Source organism: Protopterus annectens, chromosome 3.part1 (genome assembly GCF_019279795.1).
Source record: "Protopterus annectens isolate FY-2018-M chromosome 3.part1, PAN1.0, whole genome shotgun sequence".
NCBI classification, from domain to species: Eukaryota; Metazoa; Chordata; order Ceratodontiformes; family Protopteridae; genus Protopterus; species Protopterus annectens.
The window spans coordinates 1,103,235,895-1,103,256,771 of NC_056732.1; the positions used below are offsets into that span (position 1 = coordinate 1,103,235,895).

General features: G+C 44.7%; 1 protein-coding gene across 2 annotated transcripts in view; it reads right to left on the bottom strand.

The window, feature by feature from the left end:
• Nucleotides 1-20,877, bottom strand: part of AGO2 (argonaute RISC catalytic component 2) — a 2,267,075-nt gene that overhangs the window by 230,800 nt on the left and 2,015,398 nt on the right. The window lies entirely within an intron of this gene.

Consider the following 20,877-nt stretch of genomic DNA (forward strand, 5'->3'; position numbering starts at 1 on the left):
ATCTGATTGTTTTGTTGAGTCAGAAGGTGTGGAATTTGAGGTAAAATCCATGGTGGTCCTTGAGCTAAGTTCTTTAAGACTGGGTACCAGTGCTGGTGTGGCCAGTCTGGAGCAATCAAGATCATCTGTGGTTTTTCTTGTCTGGCTTTTAGGAGTACCTTTGAAAGGAGAGGCAGTGGTGGGAAGGCAAAAACTTTTAGGTTTTTCCAGCTGAACGAAAGAGCATCCACTTTCCATTCTTGTGTGTGATAAGTCCTTGTGCAGAATTTTTGTAGTTGGCAATTCAGGTGGGAGGCAAAAAGATCTATGTCTGGGCACCCCCATTTTTGCGTTGTCATGCTGAAGACTTGTGGATTTAGTTTCCACTCATGAGGATCCATGATGTTTCTGCTTAAGTCGTCTGCCAGAGTATTTTTCCTTCCTGGCAGGAATTGTGCTTGCAGATGAACTTGATAAGTTAGAGCTGTGTTCCACAAGGTCATGGCTTGTCTGCATAGGGGGTAAGAATGAGTGTCCCCTTGCTTGTTTATGTACCACATTACTGTGGTGTTGTCTGTCTTTAATAATAATTGTCCTGGATGCAGAAGGTCCTTGAAAGCTGTTAGGGCATTTTGTACAGCCAACACCTCTTTTTGATTGATGTGAAGATGCATTTGGTCTGTGGTCCACTTGCCCTGAATACATTTTCCTGCCATGTGTGCTCCCCCCAGGCATAATCCGAAGCATCTGTTGTTAAAGTCTGCCTGGCTGTGAGAAGAGTGAAAGGCTGACCCTTATTGAGGTGACATGCCTGTGCCCACCATCGAAACTCCTGTTATAGGCAGGGAATTAGTGGTATTACTGTTTCCAAACTGTGAGAGTCCAAACACTTTTTAGGTACCATTGTAATTTCCTCATATGCAGTCTGGCATATGGAATTAGTAGTATGCAGGATACCATGAATCCCAAGGCCTGCAGAATTTTTCTTGCAATGAGTTGGGACTTTGTTGCCATAAATTGAAAATACTGAGTCAGTTGTCCTTGTTTGTCTGGCGTGAGACAAGCCATCTGGGCCGTTGTATTTAAGCTGGCACCCAGGAATATTATCTCTTGTGAGGGTACTAGTTTTGACTTCTTTTCGTTTACTGTGTAACCTAGGCAAATTAGCAACCTTTTTACAAATGCCAGATGCTTTAGAAGAATGTCCTTGCTCTCTGCTTGAATAAAGCAGTCGTCCAGGTATGGATATATCTGAATTCCCTTTTGTCTGCAAAATGCAATTACTGGTGCCAGGCATTTTGTGAAGACCCTGGGCGTAGTAGATAAGCCAAAGGGCAGTGCAGAGAATTGGTAGTGCATTGAACCAGCTATGAATCTGAGGTATCTTCTGCAATTCTGTCTGATAGGGACATGCAGGTATGCCTCTCTGAGGTCCAAAGTAACAAGCCAAGCCTTCTTGCCCAGCATGGGAAGAAGCTGCTATAGTGTCAACATTTTGAATTTCTGAACATCCAGGTAAGTATTTAGAGTAGAAAGATCTAGTATGGGTCTCCAGGCTTTGTCCTTTCTGGGGACCAGGAAAAGTCTTGAGTAAAATCCTTGTCCTTCTGCTTGCTGTGGCACTTTTTGAATAGCTCTCATGTCCATGAGGGCTGTAATTTGTTTTTGTGCCTCTGCCCATTGATTTTGCGGCAGGTCTGGCATTCCTTTTAGCCTTGGTAAAGTGTGAAAGTGGAACCTGTAACCTTGAGACACAATATTCAGAACCCATTTGTCTTGGGTGACTGTTTGCTGATTTTGATAAAAAAGTGCTAGTTTCCCCCAAAGGGAAGTGCTTGGCATTCGAAGGGGGAAGTCATTGGGACTGTTTCCTGTAAGGTTGTGACTTGTCTTCAACTCCTTTTGGGGTTGGAGCACCCCACTGTCGTGGTCTGTAAGAGCCTTGGGGCTGAGATCTGCCTCTTGGGCGTATGTATCTGCCTCTTTGTGGCCTGTCTGACACTGGAATGGACCAATTCTTTGTAGGCCAATTTCTGCTAAATCGTGGTGGCTGTACCTGTAAGAAATCCTTCACTGTTTGCATAGATTTTGCCTTATCCTCCATTTTCTTTAATACCTCTTCTGCCTTAACACCAAATAAAATGTCTTGCTGTAAAAGTGCATCCAATAATTTTGCCTTAACATGATCTGGTAAACTTTGTTCTTTTAACCAAACATTACTTCGAATCACAGATCCTGTAACTGCTGCTCTAAATGAAGCCTCTAATGAATCAAAACCACATTGCAGAGTATGTTTTCCCAATTGCTCAGCTGCATGCAATAAATCCTGCATTTTCTTATAGTCAGGATGTTCTGAACTTGTAATCATTTTCTGTTTTAACTGACACATTAAATATTGTTGGTATTTATGCATGTGAAACTAGCAATTTAAAGCCCTCACTGCTAAAGTTGCAGAAGTGTAAACTTTCTTCCCCCATCTGTGTAATGCTCTAGAATCCCTGTCAGAGGGAACTGGATTTTTAGCCGTGGAAGCCTTTACCCCTTTGGGACCCCTGGGAAATAGTTTTTGGGTCAGCAACAGGGTTTTTATAAAGAAATTTGTGAGAGTCAGGGACTCTGTAGTACCTGTCTGGCTTGACTGGATCAGGGGGTAAAGAATCGGGATTTAAACTGGATTAAGAGAACACATCATCCACAATATCCAACACTGGCGGAATAGCAAGGGGCCTGTGTTGAGGCAATAAAAGAAAGTCTCTGAGCCTTTTCTTGGATTCTGAGTAATCCTGGCCCTCCCAATGGAAATGCTCCCTCATGGTATGTAAAGTTTCCCCAAAAGAATAATCCTCAGGAGGAGAGGCTGAAGGAATTGATTCTTCAGCATCAGAGTCCTCATAGGGGGGTAAAGAATATCCCTGGTCTGAAGAGGTATCTGAAGATATAGAAACCTGGTCAGAGGAATCATAATCTGTATCCTGCCTAGGCCTTTTATCAGGAGGGGGGATGGGAACCCCTGATCAGAGTAATTAAGTCTTCGGCCATTTTGAGCATCTGCTTTTTAGGCATGGAGGCCTGTCCAGGTGAATGCAGTACTTGCTTCTTTGTCTTTAATGGAGTTTTAGACTTGGCTGTAGTTTTTATGGTAAGCTGTGAAGGTCTGAAAACACCCTCAGAAGCCGATGCCTGCTCAGTGGCTCCGGACCCATCTGAAGGGTTAGTCTCCGTAGGCCCAACACGATGAGTATCCAGAGGCCTAGACATCTCCACGTGGGAGTCGGAGGTGGCCAGAGCCTCACTGAGAACCGGCGACTGGCCTAGAAGAGGCTTCGTCGTCAGTTTTGGGCCTCGGATGCCTGTCCTTATCCTTGTCTTTGCATTTTTTGTGTATTCCGGTAGTCGGTTGCTCCAATGGCATGGTATAATTAAATCCTTGGCCAAAGTAATGGCGAGCAAAATCAAGCCGACGTTTAATAGTGCGCTTGTTAAATCTAGCACAAAACCGACAATTAGTGACGTCGTGATCTGGGCCTAGGCATGGAATACAGTAAGAATGAGGTATTTGCTTCCCACAAGAAATACAATTATTAACTTTTACTGACATCGGTCTGAGGCAAGAAAAAGTTTCCCCAATGGGGTACTTAGCTTTATTGAAGACTTCGGTTCTGAAAATCGAATTAGATATCTCAGGAGTTAGCCGACCGGCACTTGCGAACTGCTTTTGCTTCGGGTACTGCGCGGCAAGAAAGACTGAAGAAAATGGCATCGACTGCATCTTATATACCCCTGGTGCACTGACGTCAGGGAGGAAGCGACAGCAACCGACGCCGGACCAAGACTTTGGAACTCTGGCCGACTGCAGGCCCGCCTGACGGCAGGATAACCCAAGTGTAATGACTGCAGCAGTGAAACACAATGAACATCCACAAAGCATTCTTTAGCTATGTCTGCAACCTCAAAAGCAATGCACAACTGTGTACAGAGCTCATTGTAAATGGAGGCACCTATACCGAGTCAGAAGACGTAGCAAACCTCCTGGCTGATAAATTCAGCTCCATCATTACCCCCCCCCCCCCAATCTTCACTCAGGAAATATCATCAAATATAACCCCCCCTACTATCACTAGGGAACAGGTCCTTAATGTTCTAAGACCAAGAACACTGCTTCAGTGGGCCCAGACACTATCCCAGGATGCCTTCTAAATAGCATAAAACATGACCTATCAGGGCCTCATGAATTACTATTTAACTGTAACCTCTATACAGGTTTCATGCCTCATGAATGGAGAAAGGCAGCAGTCATCCCTCTGCACAAAGGTGGGCTATCTACAGACCCTGGAAACTACAGACCCGCAAGTCTCACTAGTCTTGTATGTAAAGCCATGGAAAGAATTATCATGGAGATGATCAACAGAGATATAGTAAACCTCCAGACACTGGACCCATCATAGATTGGTTTCGTCAATAGCAGATCATGCCCATGCAACCTGGTGGACTTTTGAGAAGGTTACCAAACCAAAGGAGGAGGGCAAAATTGTGCACACTGTGTACCTTGACCTGGCCAAGGCAATTGATACAATACCTCACTTGGGCATTGTTGACAAACTCAACAGATTAGGTACAAACCCATACATCACCCAGTGGATAGCTAACTGGCTCACAAGCAGGAAGTTAGAATTGGGAAGTCCACCTCTACAAAGAGGCCAGTCACAAGGGGAGTCCCTCAGGGATCAGCCATTGGACTGCTCCTTTTTGGCATTTACTTCTTAGAAGTCAAGGCCAATGTCAGTGATCTCTGGCTGACTAAATTTGCAGATGATTGCAAATTAGGAGCTGTAACTGAATCTCACACTGACACAAATGTTCTCCAGGATGGGCTGGCATAAAAATACAACTGGTGTCAGAGCCATGGGCTAAAATTAAAAGCCAAGAAATGCATAATAGTATCCTTTGGGAAGTCATTCATTAATGGTAACTATCATGTTGACAGCACACCCCTTACAGCTGACCCAGTAGTCAGGGACTTAGGGACATACACAGATAGTAATCTCCATCATGTGTCTACAGTGGTGAGGAAATCATTCGACATTGCGCAACTTATAAACAAAGGTATGGCATCCAAGTCCAAGGAAGTCACGGTTGCATTGTATTCGGCATTCATCAGACATAGCGAGTACAATGACCCCTTGGGTATGTACCTAACCAGGCATACCCAACAACTGGAATGTCCACAGATGTCCTCATTAAAAGAATACAGAATGTGAGTAAAAAGTCCTTGCAGACCGCCTTATCCCTGTATTCTGTCTCCTACAGGCTTTTGAGGGGAGATCTATGCCTGGCATAGAGAGCATCGTCAGACCCCACTCTGATAGACCTCCAGTACATCGAAAAAACAAACAGCACCAGAATTACCAGTTATAAAGACTTAAACCTTGCCCGTGATATATATGGGTCCTGCTGGAGGGATAGGTATGTATCCCAGAGACTACCACGTCTATAGAACAGGCTTCCCCATCCATGTGAAGTTGAGTTCCTCCCTAACCCAATTCAAGTGCAACTTGGACAACTGGATGGGAAACCGGAATGTGGTTGTTAGCCTAGTAAACACCTATGAACTAATAAAATGTTTTAAACATTTTTTTACTGTCTCACTGCTATTTTTATGCTGTTTTAAACATTATCTAGTGTTTACCACTAAAATTGGGGTAAGCTAGTAGCCGTAGCATAGTCTAGATACAGGCTTGCTGCTTCTGGAACTGTTTGTTCAGAGTACGTTTTCCAGGCCATTGGATTGGAAGGGGCCTATCTGCACTTTCATGAGAGAATTTTGGTGATTGGTACACGTCTGGTAAAGGGAGAAAGGTCTAGGGCTTGGAATAAGCATCCTCATTGGTCCTTTTGAATATTTTTAAAGTATTGTTTAAAGTTTGTAGCTTCTGGTATGTAGGCCCTGCATTTGAGCAAGTTTTTCCTCATTTGTACCAAGCTGAACTGAGGTGGGCTACCAGCCACAACTCTGAGCTGAGATACCAGACGACTAGAGGCATCTCATCATCATCATCTTCTTTCGGCTGTTCCCGTTAGGGGTCACCACAGCAGATCACCTGTTTCCATTTCTTCCTGTCCTCTGCATCTTGCTCTATCACACCAACCACCTGCATGTCCTCTCTCACCACATCCATAAACCTTATCTTAGGCCTTCCTCTTTTCCTGTTACCTGGTAGCTTCATCCTTAGTATCTTTTTCCCAACATACTCAGCATCCCTCCTCAGCACATGTCCAAACCAACGTAATCGTGCCTCTCTGGCTTTGTCTCCAAATCTTCCAACCTGGGCTGACCCTCTAATATACTTATTCCTAATCCTGTCCACCCTCGTCACACCCAGTGCAAATCTTAACATCTTTAATTCTGCCACATCCAGCTCAAACTCCTGCCTTTTTGTCAATGCCACTGTCTCCAACCCATATAACATAGCTGGTCTCACTACCCTCTTGTAGACCTTCCCTTTCACTCTTACAGGTACTCGTCTGTCACAAATCACTCCTGACACTCTTCTCCACCCACTCCATCTTGCCTGTACTCTCTTCTTCACCTCTCTTCCACACTCACCGTTACTCTGAACTATTGACCCCAAGTATTTAAACTCATCCACCTTTGCCACCTCTACTCCTTGCATCCTCACCATTGCTCTATCCTCCCTCTCCATTCAAACACATATATTCTGTCTTAGTCCTGCTGACCTTCATTCCTCTTCTCTCTAGAGCATATCTCCATCTCTCCAGGGTCTCCTCCACCTGTTCCCTACTCTCACTACAGATCACAATGTCATCTGCAAACATCATAGTCCACGGGGACTCCTTTCTGATCTTGTCTGTTAACCTGTCCATCACCATTGCAAATAAGAAAGGGCTCAGAGCTGATCCTTGATGTAACCCCACCTCCACCTTAAACGCATCTGTCACTCCCACCGCAGACCTCACCGCTGTCACACTACCCTCGTACATATCCTGTACCACTCTTACATACTTTTCTGACACTCCTGACTTCCTCATACAATACCACAACTCCTCTCTAGTCACCCTGTCATATGCTTTCTCCAAGTCTACAAAAACACAATGAAACTCCTTCCGACATTCTCTGTACTTCTCCATCAACACTCTCAGAGCAAAGAGGCTTCTAAGCTTCCCAAAATACATAACTTTCCTGTTTTTGCTTATTTATACTATTTAATGCACTTTTTATTGCCTGCCGCCTACTTTTGTATTGTAATGATTTGCTGTGTACTAAACTACACTGTTGTACTCCAATTGTCTGCTTTACTGTGCCTGTTAAAATTGAATTTTACTGTTTTCATTGTTTACAAAGCTTTTTTGTCAGTTTCACCATTTAAGTACTTACTGGTATTTTTCACTGTTTTTAAGCTATCTGTTCTTCTTGTTCTGGTTTTCCCACCAAGCACTGTTTAAATAACTTATCTGTTAACTGTTTTAAAACATTCTTTTGAGTTTCCTTGCTGATTTTCTGCTGTTTTAAACATTTTTTGTCTCACTGCTATTTTTCTGCTGTTTTACACATTCTCTAGTGTTTCATGCTGAAACTAGATTATTTAGTAGCTGTAGCACAGTCCAAATACAGGCTTGCTGCTTCTGGAACTGTTTGTAGTGGTTTGTTTCTTCTGAACATGTTTTCCAGGCCATCTTGGAATGGAAGGGGCCTATCTGCACTTTTGTGAGAGAAATGTGCTGATTAAGACCTGTCTGGTACAAGGAGGCTGGTGGTCTAGGGCTTGGAACAAGCATCCCCTTTGTTCCTTTTAAATCTTTTTATTTTTTTTTTCAAGTTGTTAGCTTCTGGTGTTTAGGCTCTGCATTTGAGCAGATTTCTGCTTTTGTGTGTGTCACGCAGCACCACGCACTGCCGCGGAGTTGTGTGCCACAGCTGGCACTTAAATTCAATAAATTTTCCCTAAAAACCAGGCAAAAATATCCATCCACTGAGCTCCTCTGTGATTGATTCTGAATAGCCACCCCCAGTGACAAAGGTCTTCAACCTAGCATTATGGAGAGTTTGACTACCCTTGTTTCTCCTGGCAACCTTGTTGACTTGGGTCTTGAAACTGCCTCATGTACAGACAACCCTCTACTAATAACACACTAGTACAGACTGCGTGAGATGTATTTACACCAATAATCTAGAATCCATATTCTCGCTCACTCAAAACAGTAACATGGAGAAGGCTGTCAACTCACCCACCACTACATATCCTCATAGTACCACTACTCATACACATAGTACGCATCAAACATGTAAATCCATATGCACTGGTTCTCTCATAAAACTTACCAAAACATCAGAGACCTCCAAAACACAAGACTGCTACAGCTAAACACAGTCCCCATGGCACACAGCAACACCAGTGTCTCACCTACCAAGCCCATAAGGCGCAACACTCAAAAAACAAATGTTATAGTCATTGGAGACTTAATAGTGAGACATACGATCTCTCACTCACCAGGGTGGACAAGGAGAAAGTCACTGTCAGCTGCCTGTCTGGTGCCAGGATTCATCAGATCACACATGCACTCAGGTCTCGCAGCAACAAGTACCATTATGCCTCTGTCATAGTTCATGTTGGTGTGAATGACCGGAGATGTACCTCAGTGGACTATATGGAAAGACACATGGTTGGGCTCTGAGTATGTGTCCCAGGGTCGGTATGTCCCTAGCCTCGAGCAAAATACTACGCTCATCTAGAATGATGCCACAGTATAAACAATAAATGACTGATTTCAATAATTGGCTCAGTTTTTGGTGTCATCCAAAAGGGATCCAGCTCCTGTAAGCATAGGAAGCCATGGTCGACCAAACCTCGTTGCTTTGCCAGAGACGGTTTGCACCTGGCACCTCTAGGCTTTCGGCTGCTGGCAAAGGCTCTTGCCTCCCCCATAGTGTCTTTTTTAGGCAAGGTCTCGAAAACACCATTACTGACATGAAATTAACCAATCAGAATAAAATAAAGGTCAGCTGCTAAATTCTTGGAGCTTAAACCAAAAACTGCACTCCCTGTAAGCACTTCTATCACTAGAAGATGGAGACGTATGTGCAGTCACAGAAACCTGGTTTAAGACCGCAGAGAGTACCCCGGCCTTGCAAGGCTACAATGCCTTCCACACTTCTAGAACGCAAAATGAGTGTGTGAAAACCAAAGGAGGTGTTGTTTCAATTTACATTAGAGATAAATTCATCTCCCGTCTAGTTAGACTGAACAACTTAATGGAGTTAGTCCAGGTCCAGGTTACGGTGGGTTAAAACCCCCATTCAAGTCATAACCAGTTATAGCTCCCCTCCATGAGTCACAATGTCCACAAAGCCTACCTGACCAAACTGGAGACCATCCAAGTTTCACTGAACACACTGGTTATGGGAGATTTCAATTATCCCACCATCAACTGGGAAATCTACGCCAGCCTTAACTCGCTAGTGCAAAAGTTCCTTGATTTTGTTAATTCAAATGCCCTGGAACAAACTGTCCATGTCCCGACAAGGGGAACAAACATTTCAGATGCACTGCCACAAATGTCGGACCCTCAGTAGTTAAAACTGACCACAAATCAATCACCTTCAAGCTCGACTTAACACCAGAACTCACAAGGGGTGAAATCACACTAAAAAACTTCACCAAGGCAAACTATACCCTCCTAAGTGAAGATATAAATGCATTCCAAGCCCACCACCCCAAGCTGGAAGTGGGAACTACGCCAAAGCTTACACTAAAGCCCTGCACAACCACTTGTATAAGTGTATAAACTCGGCTGTTCCAGAAAGAATCAAAGCTAGAGCCCTAAATAAACACAAGCTGCCATGGTGGACATCCAGCATCAACAAACTTTACAATAAATGCAAAAAGCTGCTGTCCAAGAAATTAAAGGCAAGGCCCCAACAATGAAAAAGCACCCTTCTCAGCTTCAACAAGCAAATAAGACAACTTATCAAATACTCCAAGGGCTCCTTTGAGAGACACTTAGCAAGTACAGCCAAGGATAACCATAAGGCCTTTTACAGCTATGTATGTAACCTAAAGGGTAGGCCCAATCATGTGCAGAACTAGTGGCCAACGGTATCACACAAACTGATCCCCACAGAAATAGCAAACCTGGTAGCGAATCGGTTTGCCAAAATTTCACTCCCTTATCCCCTCCTAATTTGCAACAAACTTTCACCCAAGACCCACCCCCCACATATCTGAAGAGCAGATCCTCAAAGCCTTGTTCAAGGCAAATAAAACACTGCCTCTGTGGTTCCAGATGACATCCCAGCCTGTCTTCTAAACAGGCTAAAACATGAACTAACATCACCACTAAGTACCCTTTTTTCATAGCCTAACCACAGGCTTTGTTCCTGCGGAATGGAGAACAGCAACAGTTATTCCCCTCCACAAAGGTGGCCTAGCAACAGACCCAGGGAATTACAGACTCATAAGCCTGACCAGCCTTATCTGAAAGGCCATGGACCTCATAACTAAAGACATAGGTGACCTTCAAACCCTGGATCCTACCTAATTCAGCTTCATGAAGGGCAGATCCTGCCTGTTTAATCTGGCGGATTTCTTTGAAAATGTGACCAAGACCATTGGTGAGAGCAAATATGTGCACACAGCATACTGCAACCTGGCAAAGCCTTTCGACACAATCCCACATTTAAGAATTACCGATAAACTTAGGAAACTGAATGTAAAACCCTTTGCTGTAAGTTGGGTCACCAACTGGCTCACAAACCGGACACACACTATCAAAGTGGGTGACTCCACATCAACCAGCAGACCTGTTACCACTGGGGTGCCACAGGGGGTCAGTGCTGGCCCCACTACTGTTTGGTATATACTTCTCAGAAGTTCAACTCAAAACTAAGGGGTTGTGGCTTACCAAATCTGCAGATGACTGCAAACTAGGTGCAATCATTGAATCCCCAAATTATATCAGTATACTCCAGGAGGGTCTCAATGCAGTCCAACGACTGGTGTATTAGCCATGGTCTCAAACTGAAGGCAAATAAAAGCATCATCATTCTATTTGGCACAATGTGCCCTCACACTATCAAAACACCACCACCTTAAGTACCCATGAAGTCGTAAGGGACCTAGGATCACAACTTGACTGCGACCTTCCACCACCATGTGTCTACTGTAGTAAGGAAAGCTTTCTACATAGCACACTTGATTAGCAAAGACATCACCTCGAGAGCAAAAGAAGTTATAACCCCCTATACTCAGCACTTATCTGGCCCATAATTGAGTAGAACACTCCATTTGGAACGTACTGTACACTAAACACCTGCAGCAATTAGAAAGTCCTCAGAGATTTCTAACAAAGTAGATCAAGGGGCTGCAGCATATGCCTTAGACAGCCCAACTAAAGTCCCCGTCACTATGCTCTGTGTAGCATAGACTTCTTAGGGAAGAAGAATGCCTGGCCTATAGTGCAATCCAAGACCCAAACCTAATGAACTTGCTGCATATCCACAAATCAAACGGGAGTAGGGCTACTTGTTTCAGGTACCCAAATATGGCCTGCAACTTAAACAGGACATGTTGGAAGGACAGCTTTATCTCCCAGCGACTGCCACATCTTTGGAGCAGGCTACCAATTCATATCAAACAGAACACCTCTACGAGACTGTTCAAGAGGAACCTGGACAAGTGGATGGGATGCCACAAATTCTTACCAGGGATACAGCTCACAGCCCTCCTGGACATGGGCAGTCATCACTAAATGCAATCTTGAGTACTGAGTAGCATTTCTATGGTATTACATTGGATTTAAACGGCTAGGCTTAAAATGACCTCCGGGTCGATAGCCTAGTAATCTCCTTTGATCTCCTACAAATCAAATGATGATGATTAATGGGAAAGAGTGTGAGAAATAAGGAGTGCACAGGATTTTGGATGCAGATCCTCAAGAACAACCACCACCAGCACCATACAGAATACTACATTCATAAAGTTGCACTCTATGAACTAAGCCAGCAAAAGAATAGAGAAAGGAGATTTAGTCAGTAGGGTTGACTGCAAAGCAGGGGTATAGAAAATAGGAAAGAGGAGACTGGAATTTTCTGGCAAAAGGACTAAGACCAAGCAGAAGTTTGTACTGCAGGTCAGAGAATGCTTTCCTTATCAGGGATTGATAAGAGTACAGGCAAACTGAGAAAGATAGGAGAGTGCTAAGTGAAAGACTGGGCTCTGGTAAAAGTTTTCAGTAGAGTCTAGAACAGAAGCTGCTGTTAAAAAAGGATAACTAGTAAAGCATATAAAACATTGCATTACAAATGGTAATTATGTGCTTCCCTTAATACTGAATTTGTTCAAGCTGCTTGTTGGATCCAACATGGTAAAAAGTAGTGCTCCAGCATCTAGTCCATTTAAAATGTTCACCTCCCATAATACACCTGTTTGTGAAGGTTCGTCAGACTGAGTTTGCTGATCCAGAGTATAAAAAATCCAGAGTATAAATAATCCCATCAGCTCTCCATATAAAATAGGTCTTCCAGAAGTAGATAATGGCAGGCAGTTGTCATATCAGATGGACACAGCTGAAATGATCTGGCATTATGGTAAATACTTAAGTACCATAACTGAACCTTGGAAGGTGGTGAGCCAAGGCAACAGATCTTTGTGCTGAAATAAAGTATATTAGGGTTACCAATGTGTGCAATATTATTACTTAAGTATTATATCCTATTCATTCCATCTGACTATTGAATGAGAACCCCCAGTTACTTACTCCTTGGGTGACATCAAGACAGGAGCCCTTTGAAAATAGTGGAGAATAATGTTTAGTAAATGTATGCAAGGAAGTCCAAGTAGTCCCATGACAATGTGCAGGGAGGAAGGCAAGTGACTTCCTGCCAACAGATTGTCAGATGTTAGCCATCATGACACATGGCAGTGACAAACCTCTGAGAGTCTCATGGAATACTGCAATGGATGTGTTCTCAAGAGACCACTGGACTGAGAGAATCTGCTAAAACACCCTCATGTAAAACTTGGCAAGAGGAACCAGCGAAATGGTAGCAGGAGACAGCGAACTTAGAGGGCCAAAAATCAGAGAAGTGGTGGCCTCTGTGGAAGATGAATCTGACATGCTTGAAGACAGAGATGACAACCTTGACAGCTGAAACCTAGCAATCTGAGTAGTAGGTGTCGGGATGGCATCCTATAAATTCCAAAGCTTGAACTTATTCTAGTTTAGATTTTTTAAAGCTCACTGTAGTTCTTAAAACATGGCACAAGGAGTCTCCCGATTGAATCAACAAAGCTTTTCACAACACCATAATGAGCCATTTGTCCAGGTAAGGAAAGAATCTGAATCCCTGCAGGCTGGGCTGCTGCCACTGAAAAGTATTTGGTGAACATCCAGAGTTTGTGGGGAGACTGAAGGGCAATGCCTAAAAGTGACTGACTGGATGACTACTTAAGAACAGCTTTTCTACTTTTACTTCTGCTTCCTTTCTTTGCTGGAGTGGAATGCCCAGAAAAGACTTTGATGAAATGTCTGGTAAAACTTGCAAAGGGATACTGCAGTCTCTGGTGACAACTTAACACCCAGGAGTCTGTGGTTCATAGGTTCATAGGTTCATACTAGGCTATCTGCCCGAGGGCATTTACAAGCCTAGCCCATCGTTTTGTGGCTTACGCCACCCCTTTAGTATGGGGAACTATACCCATTATTTTGCTGTGCCTCTGTCGAGCAGTGACACTGAGGTAATCCCTGGGGTATATCTGCGATCTCCCATCCATTGGTCAAGATTTCTCTTGAACAAGGCCAGCGAGGTGCTCTGCCTCACATGTACCGGGATTTTGTTCCACAGCATAGGGAGTCTTTGGGTGATGAATCTATCCCTCCAGCACGTCCTATTAATAACCGTGTCGAGGTTTAAGTCTCCGCCTTGTGGCTCTGATGGATCTAGATTTTTGAGGTGAAGCATATTCATCAAATCTGGGTTTGACATGGCCTTGTATGTTAGGCAAAGGTCACCTCTGAGCAAGCGTGGCGACTGAATAGAGCTGGAGTTCTTTCAGTCGGGCAGCATAGGACAGATTTTGAGACCCTTTATCCTTTTGGTGAGGAACTTTTGTGGCCTCTCCAGCTGCTGCAAGTGTCGGGTCAGATACATTCCGAATGGGGCATTGTACTCAATCATTGGTCTGATGAGTGATGAGTAAAGGGAGACTATGACCTCCCTTGATCTAGATGAGAATCCTTTCATGATAAGGTGGGCAATGTAGAAGGTCTTCCTAACTACTTTAGCTACATGGGTGTCGAATGACAGACTACTATCAACCTGGGTCCCCAGGTCCCTGATAACTTCTTCTGTGGTCAGTGGATTGCCACCTATTTGGTAGCTAGGGGTAACCTTGTTTTCCCGAAGGGTATGACTATGCATTTTTGGCATTTAACTTTAGTCCGTGGCTCTGGCACCAGTTATCCGCTTCTGTGAGACCCTTCTGAAGGATATCTGTGTCAGATGTGTTTTCTACTATGGCTTCAGTTTGCAGTCATCTGCAAACTTTGTCAGCCATAACCCTCCTGTGTTTGCTTGTACTGGAAAAGTAGATGCCAAACAAGAGTGGGCCCAGGACTGAGCCCTGTGGGACACCACTTGTGACAGGCTTCGAGTCTGACATGGCGCCAGCAACTCTGACCCTGTGGGTTCTGTCACTCAGCCAGTTTGCAACCCATCTTGTGATGTATGGGTTAACATTTAAGCTGATGAGTTTTTCAATGATACCCGAGTGGGGTATTGTATCGAAGGCCTTAGCCAGATCGAGGTAGGCTGTATGGACTGCCTTTCCCTCATCAATGGCTTTGGTGACTGTTTCGAAAAAGTCAACCAAGTTTAAAAGGCATGATCTGCCTTTGACAAATCCAAACTGGGTTGGATCCAAAGTCTGCAAATTCCCTATGTCTTTATGGTGATGACCTTCTAAGCTTAAAAGTGAAGAGCCAAGCTTCCAAGACTGCTTTCAGAGTTTAGCAGTTGGGCAACTCTTCAGGAGTACTGAAAAGGTTTGTCAAAGAAGTTGCAGGGGAACTACAGGTCTAAGGCTATTCATGGCCTTGTGATGCAAGATGCTCCTGAAGAGGATGATGTGTGACAGAAAATTCAGGAAGACTGGAGGGTCAGGCTGCATCCAACACAAAGTGAGATTCTCCAATCCCCAACTGAATGGAATCCTCTCCACAATCTCTAATGCCAAGGCCAGACAACTAGGGGCGGACTTCACTGGGTAAAAAGTCATTGGGGAAGTACAAACACTAGCCGCCAACCAGGCCAGATCTGAGGCATATACCAGAACTGAGCTGTCCAAGGCTGATGCATCAAGGAGCAGAGGATTGATCCGAAACCCACAGAGTCACCCCCGACCCTAGGCCTCCAGCCCTGACCTTCAGGCTCCAGGAAACAGATGGTTCCAAGAAAGCTGGAGTTGAATGCATCAAGGTCATAAGTGAAGCTGAAGGCAATCAAGCAGTATTCATAGACAAGGCAATCAAGCAGACAGGAGTCTGATTCAGAACCACTGGATCTGAAATGCGGACCAGTGAAGGAAAAAACAAAGGGAGTGAGAGGGACACAGTTCTTTCTACCTCAGAGCAGAGGGGGAGGGAAACATCTCAAAGTCCATTCTGTGTCTTCAAGAAGGCCCACATCATCTTGTCTAAATCTACTTCTAACTTTCCTAGAAGATCATGAGGACCTTGAAGATGGCTTAGTGGGTCAACGCAAAGGCCTATCCAACTTCAGAACCATAAACGAGGGAGACTGGAACCAAACAGGTGACAGTTACAGCCAGAACATCGTTTCTGGGTTGGCAGTTATGACTGGTGATGGTTACCTACACGGAGCAGACACCAAAGGCACTGAAGGACTCTGGGCATGCAAGGTTTGGTACTGATGCAGTTCAAAGTCAAAATTAAAGAGGCCAGGGATCAGGACCAGATAGGTGCTGATGCCAGATACAAGAAAGGAGCAGAGGAGAGGGCCTGAAGGTTTTCTATACCGGCTCATTTAAAGGTTTGCAATCAATGGATCTTTTCCAAAAATCATCTTTTTTCCTTCACCACTTTTTTCTCTCTTTCATCTCTGTCTCTATCCTTCTTGGACTTTTCCTGGGTATTATTAGTAGGAGAAGCAGCAGAAAAGTACAGTTTTGTACCTACCATAAATGTACATGTTCGAGTGTATACCCTGCTGCAGTCATCACACTTGGGTTATCCTGCCGTCAGGCGGTCCCACAGTCGGCCCGAATTCCAAAGTCTTGGTCTGGCATCAGTTGCTGTCACTCCTTCCCTGATGTCAGTGCACCAGGGGTATATAAGACACATCCGATGCCATTTTCTTCAGTTTTTCTTGCCCCAAATGTCAGGTGCCCCCCCCCCCCAAAATGTGATCGGTAGATAGTACCAGTAATAAAAGTTTAGCACAATCAAAACATTCCTCCAGCTATATGCAAATACACCACAAAGGTTGTATCAGATTTTAAGGCACTGAAAGGTTTCAGTTAGGTCAGAGGGATGGAGGGAGGTAACCTGGACTGCAGCAGGGTATACACTCAAACATCTACATTTATGGTAGGTACAAAACTGTACCATGTTCATCGTGTTACCCTGCTGCAGTCATCACACTTGGGTTGAATCCCAAAGCTAAGGATGAGAGGTGGAGTCAAACAGGGTTAGAGGAGGCTAGAAGGCCCTGCCAAGCTGCAGTGGTGAAGCCAGCTCTAGACTTAGAGTAAAGTGGTAAGTGATAGTGTTTGGTGAAGGTGTGTACTGAACTCCAAGTTGCAGCTTCCAGAATATCCTTGGTTGGCACCCCTGAGGAAGGCTGGAGATGTAGCTGCTGCCCTGGTGGAGTGGGGCCTTATGCTAGCAGGAACGGTTTTCCATGATGGGTGTAGCAAAACGTATGCAATGTCCTATCCATTTGGAAATGGTCTGTTTTGAGATAGCCTTTCCTTTGTGATGCTGTAGCATAGGATACAACAAGCTGGTCAGATTTTCTGAAAACCTTAGTTTTATCCAAGTAGCAATGTAGTTGCCTGTGAATGTCCAAGGAATGCAGGAGTCTTTCTCCTTTGTTCTGTGGATTTGGGAAGAAGGTGGGTAAATGGATGGTTGATTTAGAGCCACACTGGATACCACCTTTGGCATAAAAGAGGGGTTAGTTCATAGAGAAACTCTGTCTTGATGAAAATGAGGAAAGGCTCTACTGCCATTAGTGCCTGTAGCTCTGAGACTCTTCTGGCTGGAAGTAATTGCTAGCAGCAGGGCAGTCTTCCATGATATAAACTTTAAATCAGTTGAGAAGGCTGGCTCAAAAGGTGGCAGCGTAAGTTTTTCCAGAACAAAGTTGAGGTCCCAAGTTGGTGTTGGTGCTGTCCTGGGAAGTCTAATGTTTTGGCCCTCTGAGGTACTGCCTTAGAAGTGGATGTGAAAATAAGGGAGGATCCGTGTTGTAGTCAGCTGAAATAGCTCAGGTGTGGCTTTTAATAGATGAAAAAGAAAGTCCTTTGTGTAACATCTCAGATAAATATTGTAGAATCTGAGGTATGTCCGCTCAAGGGTATTTTGGCCTTTAGCTTGGCTCCAGGTGCAAAATATTTTCCATTTGTCTGAGTAGGCTTTCCTGGGGCTGGGCCTCCTGGCCTCCAGAATGGCATCCATAACAGCTTGTGAAAGAGGAGCTGGCTGGTTGCTTAGGTGATTTGCCATGCAGCCAAATTTAAGGTTTTGAGCTGGCTGTGTAGAATCGGACTGTCTTGCTGTGTGAGCAGATGAGGAATTTGTGGTAAAATCCATGGTGGGCCATGTTCCTTAGTAGTGGGTACCAGTGCTGGCGTGGCCAGTCTGGGGCAATGAGTATCATTCGGGTCTCTCCATCCTGACTTTCAGCAGCACCTTTGTGAGAAGGGGCAATGGAGGAAAGGCATATACTGTCAGCATTTTCCAACTGAATGAGAGTGTATCCACTTTCCAAGCTTGATGGTGAAATGTCCTGGTGCAAAATTTTGATAGCTGATAATTTTGGGGGTTGGCAAACAGGTCTATGTCTGGACGCCCCATTTTTGAGTTATCATTGCAAATACTTAACATCCAGTTTCCAGTCGTGGGGATCCATGATGTTCCTGCTTAGGTCATCTGCCAATGTGTTCTTTTTTCCTGGCAGGAATCGAGCTTGTAATTGAACTTGGTAAGCCAGTGCTGTGTTCCACAAGGTGATTGCTTGCCTGCATAGAGGGTAGTGTGTACCCCTTGCTTGTTTATGTACCACATTACTGTGGTGGTGTCTGCCCTTATTATAAGCTGTCCTGGATGTAAGAAGTCCTTGAAGGCTGTCAAGAGCATTCTGTACAGCTAGCATTTCTTTGATTGATGTGCAGATTCCTTTGATCTGCAGTCCATATAATTGAATGCACCGTCCTGCCATGTGTGCCCCCCCAGGCATAGTCCGATGCATCTGTTTCATAGTTTCATAGTATAGTACTCGGCTATCTGCCCTGGGGCATTTGTAAGCCTAGCCATAGTGATGTGGCTTTTGCCACCCCATGAAATGGTACAAAAATGTACAGAATAAATTTAGAATACTGTGCCTCTGTCTAGTAGTGACGCAATGAAGGTCCCCTTATATAATAGAATTAGTTTAATGTGCCCCTGTCTAGCACTGACACAGATGTGACCCCTGGGGTAAACTTACGATCTCCCACCCACTCATCAAGATTTCTCTTGAAGAGGGTCAGTGAAAGGGCTCTGCCTAATACGAACTGGGATCTTGTTCCAAAGCATGGGAAGCCTCTGGGTTATGAATCTATCCCTCCAGCATGTCCTATTCATACTTGTGCCGAGGGTTAAGTCTTTAGCTCTCGTGGTCCTGAAGGATTTGGATTTTTTGAGGTGGAGCATGTCCATCAGATCCTGATTGGACATGGCCTTGTACGTCAGGAAGAGATCACCTCTGAGCAGGCAGTATGCTACTGAATAGAGCTGAAGTTTCTTTAGTCTGGCAGAATAAGACATATGTTGGAGACCCTTGATCCTCTTGGTGAGGTACTTTTGTGGTCTCTCCAGCTGTTGCAAATGCCGGGTGAGGTACATACCAAATGGGGCATTGTACTCAATCATGGGTCTGATGAGGGAGGAATATAGGGGTACAATGACATCCTTGATCTGGGTAAACCAAGATCAAGTTCAGGAATGGTTCTACCCTTCCCATTAGTGTCAATAGGAGCGAGTCTTGGCCTAGAATCTGAGAGTACCGCTAGTGGGTTTCCATAAATGGAATTAGTGGGTACTTGATTTCCCAAAGATCTAACTTGCATGTTCAAAACTATCAAACTCGGTTCCACCCTAGGCCTCTTATCAGGCGGGGGCATAGAACCTCTAATCATAGTAATCAAATCTTCTGCCATTTTAAGCATATGTTTCTTAGGTACAGAACCCGAAATGCTAGGAGAAGCCCCCACTGAAGCTAAAGTAGGCCTACCTCTCAAAGAAGTTTTGGCAACAGAAGGAGAGGCTCTAACCACCTTGGGAAGAGAGGGAAGAACAGTTACCTGAGAAGCCCCTCAGCCTGGCCTAGCTCCTGAGAAGGCACATCCTGTAACAGTAAAGTTTCTGCCTGAGACTCCATGGAAACACCTGGCAAAACCTCTGGCTCCACTGAGCCTTCTAAAGAACCGACGTCCGCGACTGCCGGTTCATCAACCCCCGGCTTTGCTCTTTTGTCCTTGCGCTTCTTGGAAGCGGCCGGAGCATCCGACGGCATTTTATAATTGCAACGCTTCCCAAACACTAACCTGGCACAGTCTAACCTCCTCTTAATAGTGCGTTTGTTAAACCTAGCACAAGAGCGGCAACCAACAACGTCGTGCTCAGGCCCTAAACAAGGTAAACACAAGGTATGGTAATCCCTATGACGTATCTGAATCCCAGAAGAAATACAGTTATTCACTAAATCTGACATCCGGTTAAATACTGAGGCAAGAAAAACCAAAATGTTCCCCAACGGGTACTTAGCCAACTCTGTTTCGGTCTGAAACCCGGTTTCGAAATATTTCAGAACGCCAACCTGCACTCGCAAAATGCTTCTGCATCGACCATGCGGCAAAAGACTAAGGATATGACGTCGGTCATGCGCATTAGTACCCTGACGTACTGTCGTCAGTCTAATGCGCCCTGACCGACGTCAGCCTTATACTCTGGTATTCGGGCCGACTGGACGCGGACTATACCCAATAGTAAGGACTGCAGCAATGGGGAACGAAGAACATCTAGGGGCGGACTTCACTGGGTAAAAAGTCATTGGGGAAGTACAAACACTAGCCGCCAACCAGGCCAGATCTGAGGCATATACCAGAACTGAGCTGTCCAAGGCTGATGCATCAAGGAGCAGAGGATTGATCCGAAACCCACAGAGTCACCCCCGACCCTAGGCCTCCAGCCCTGACCTTCAGGCTCCAGGAAACAGATGGTTCCAAGAAAGCTGGAGTTGAATGCATCAAGGTCATAAGTGAAGCTGAAGGCAATCAAGCAGTATTCATAGACAAGGCAATCAAGCAGACAGGAGTCTGATTCAGAACCACTGGATCTGAAATGCGGACCAGTGAAGGAAAAAACAAAGGGAGTGAGAGGGACACAGTTCTTTCTACCTCAGAGCAGAGGGGGAGGGAAACATCTCAAAGTCCATTCTGTGTCTTCAAGAAGGCCCACATCATCTTGTCTAAATCTACTTCTAACTTTCCTAGAAGATCATGAGGACCTTGAAGATGGCTTAGTGGGTCAACGCAAAGGCCTATCCAACTTCAGAACCATAAACGAGGGAGACTGGAACCAAACAGGTGACAGTTACAGCCA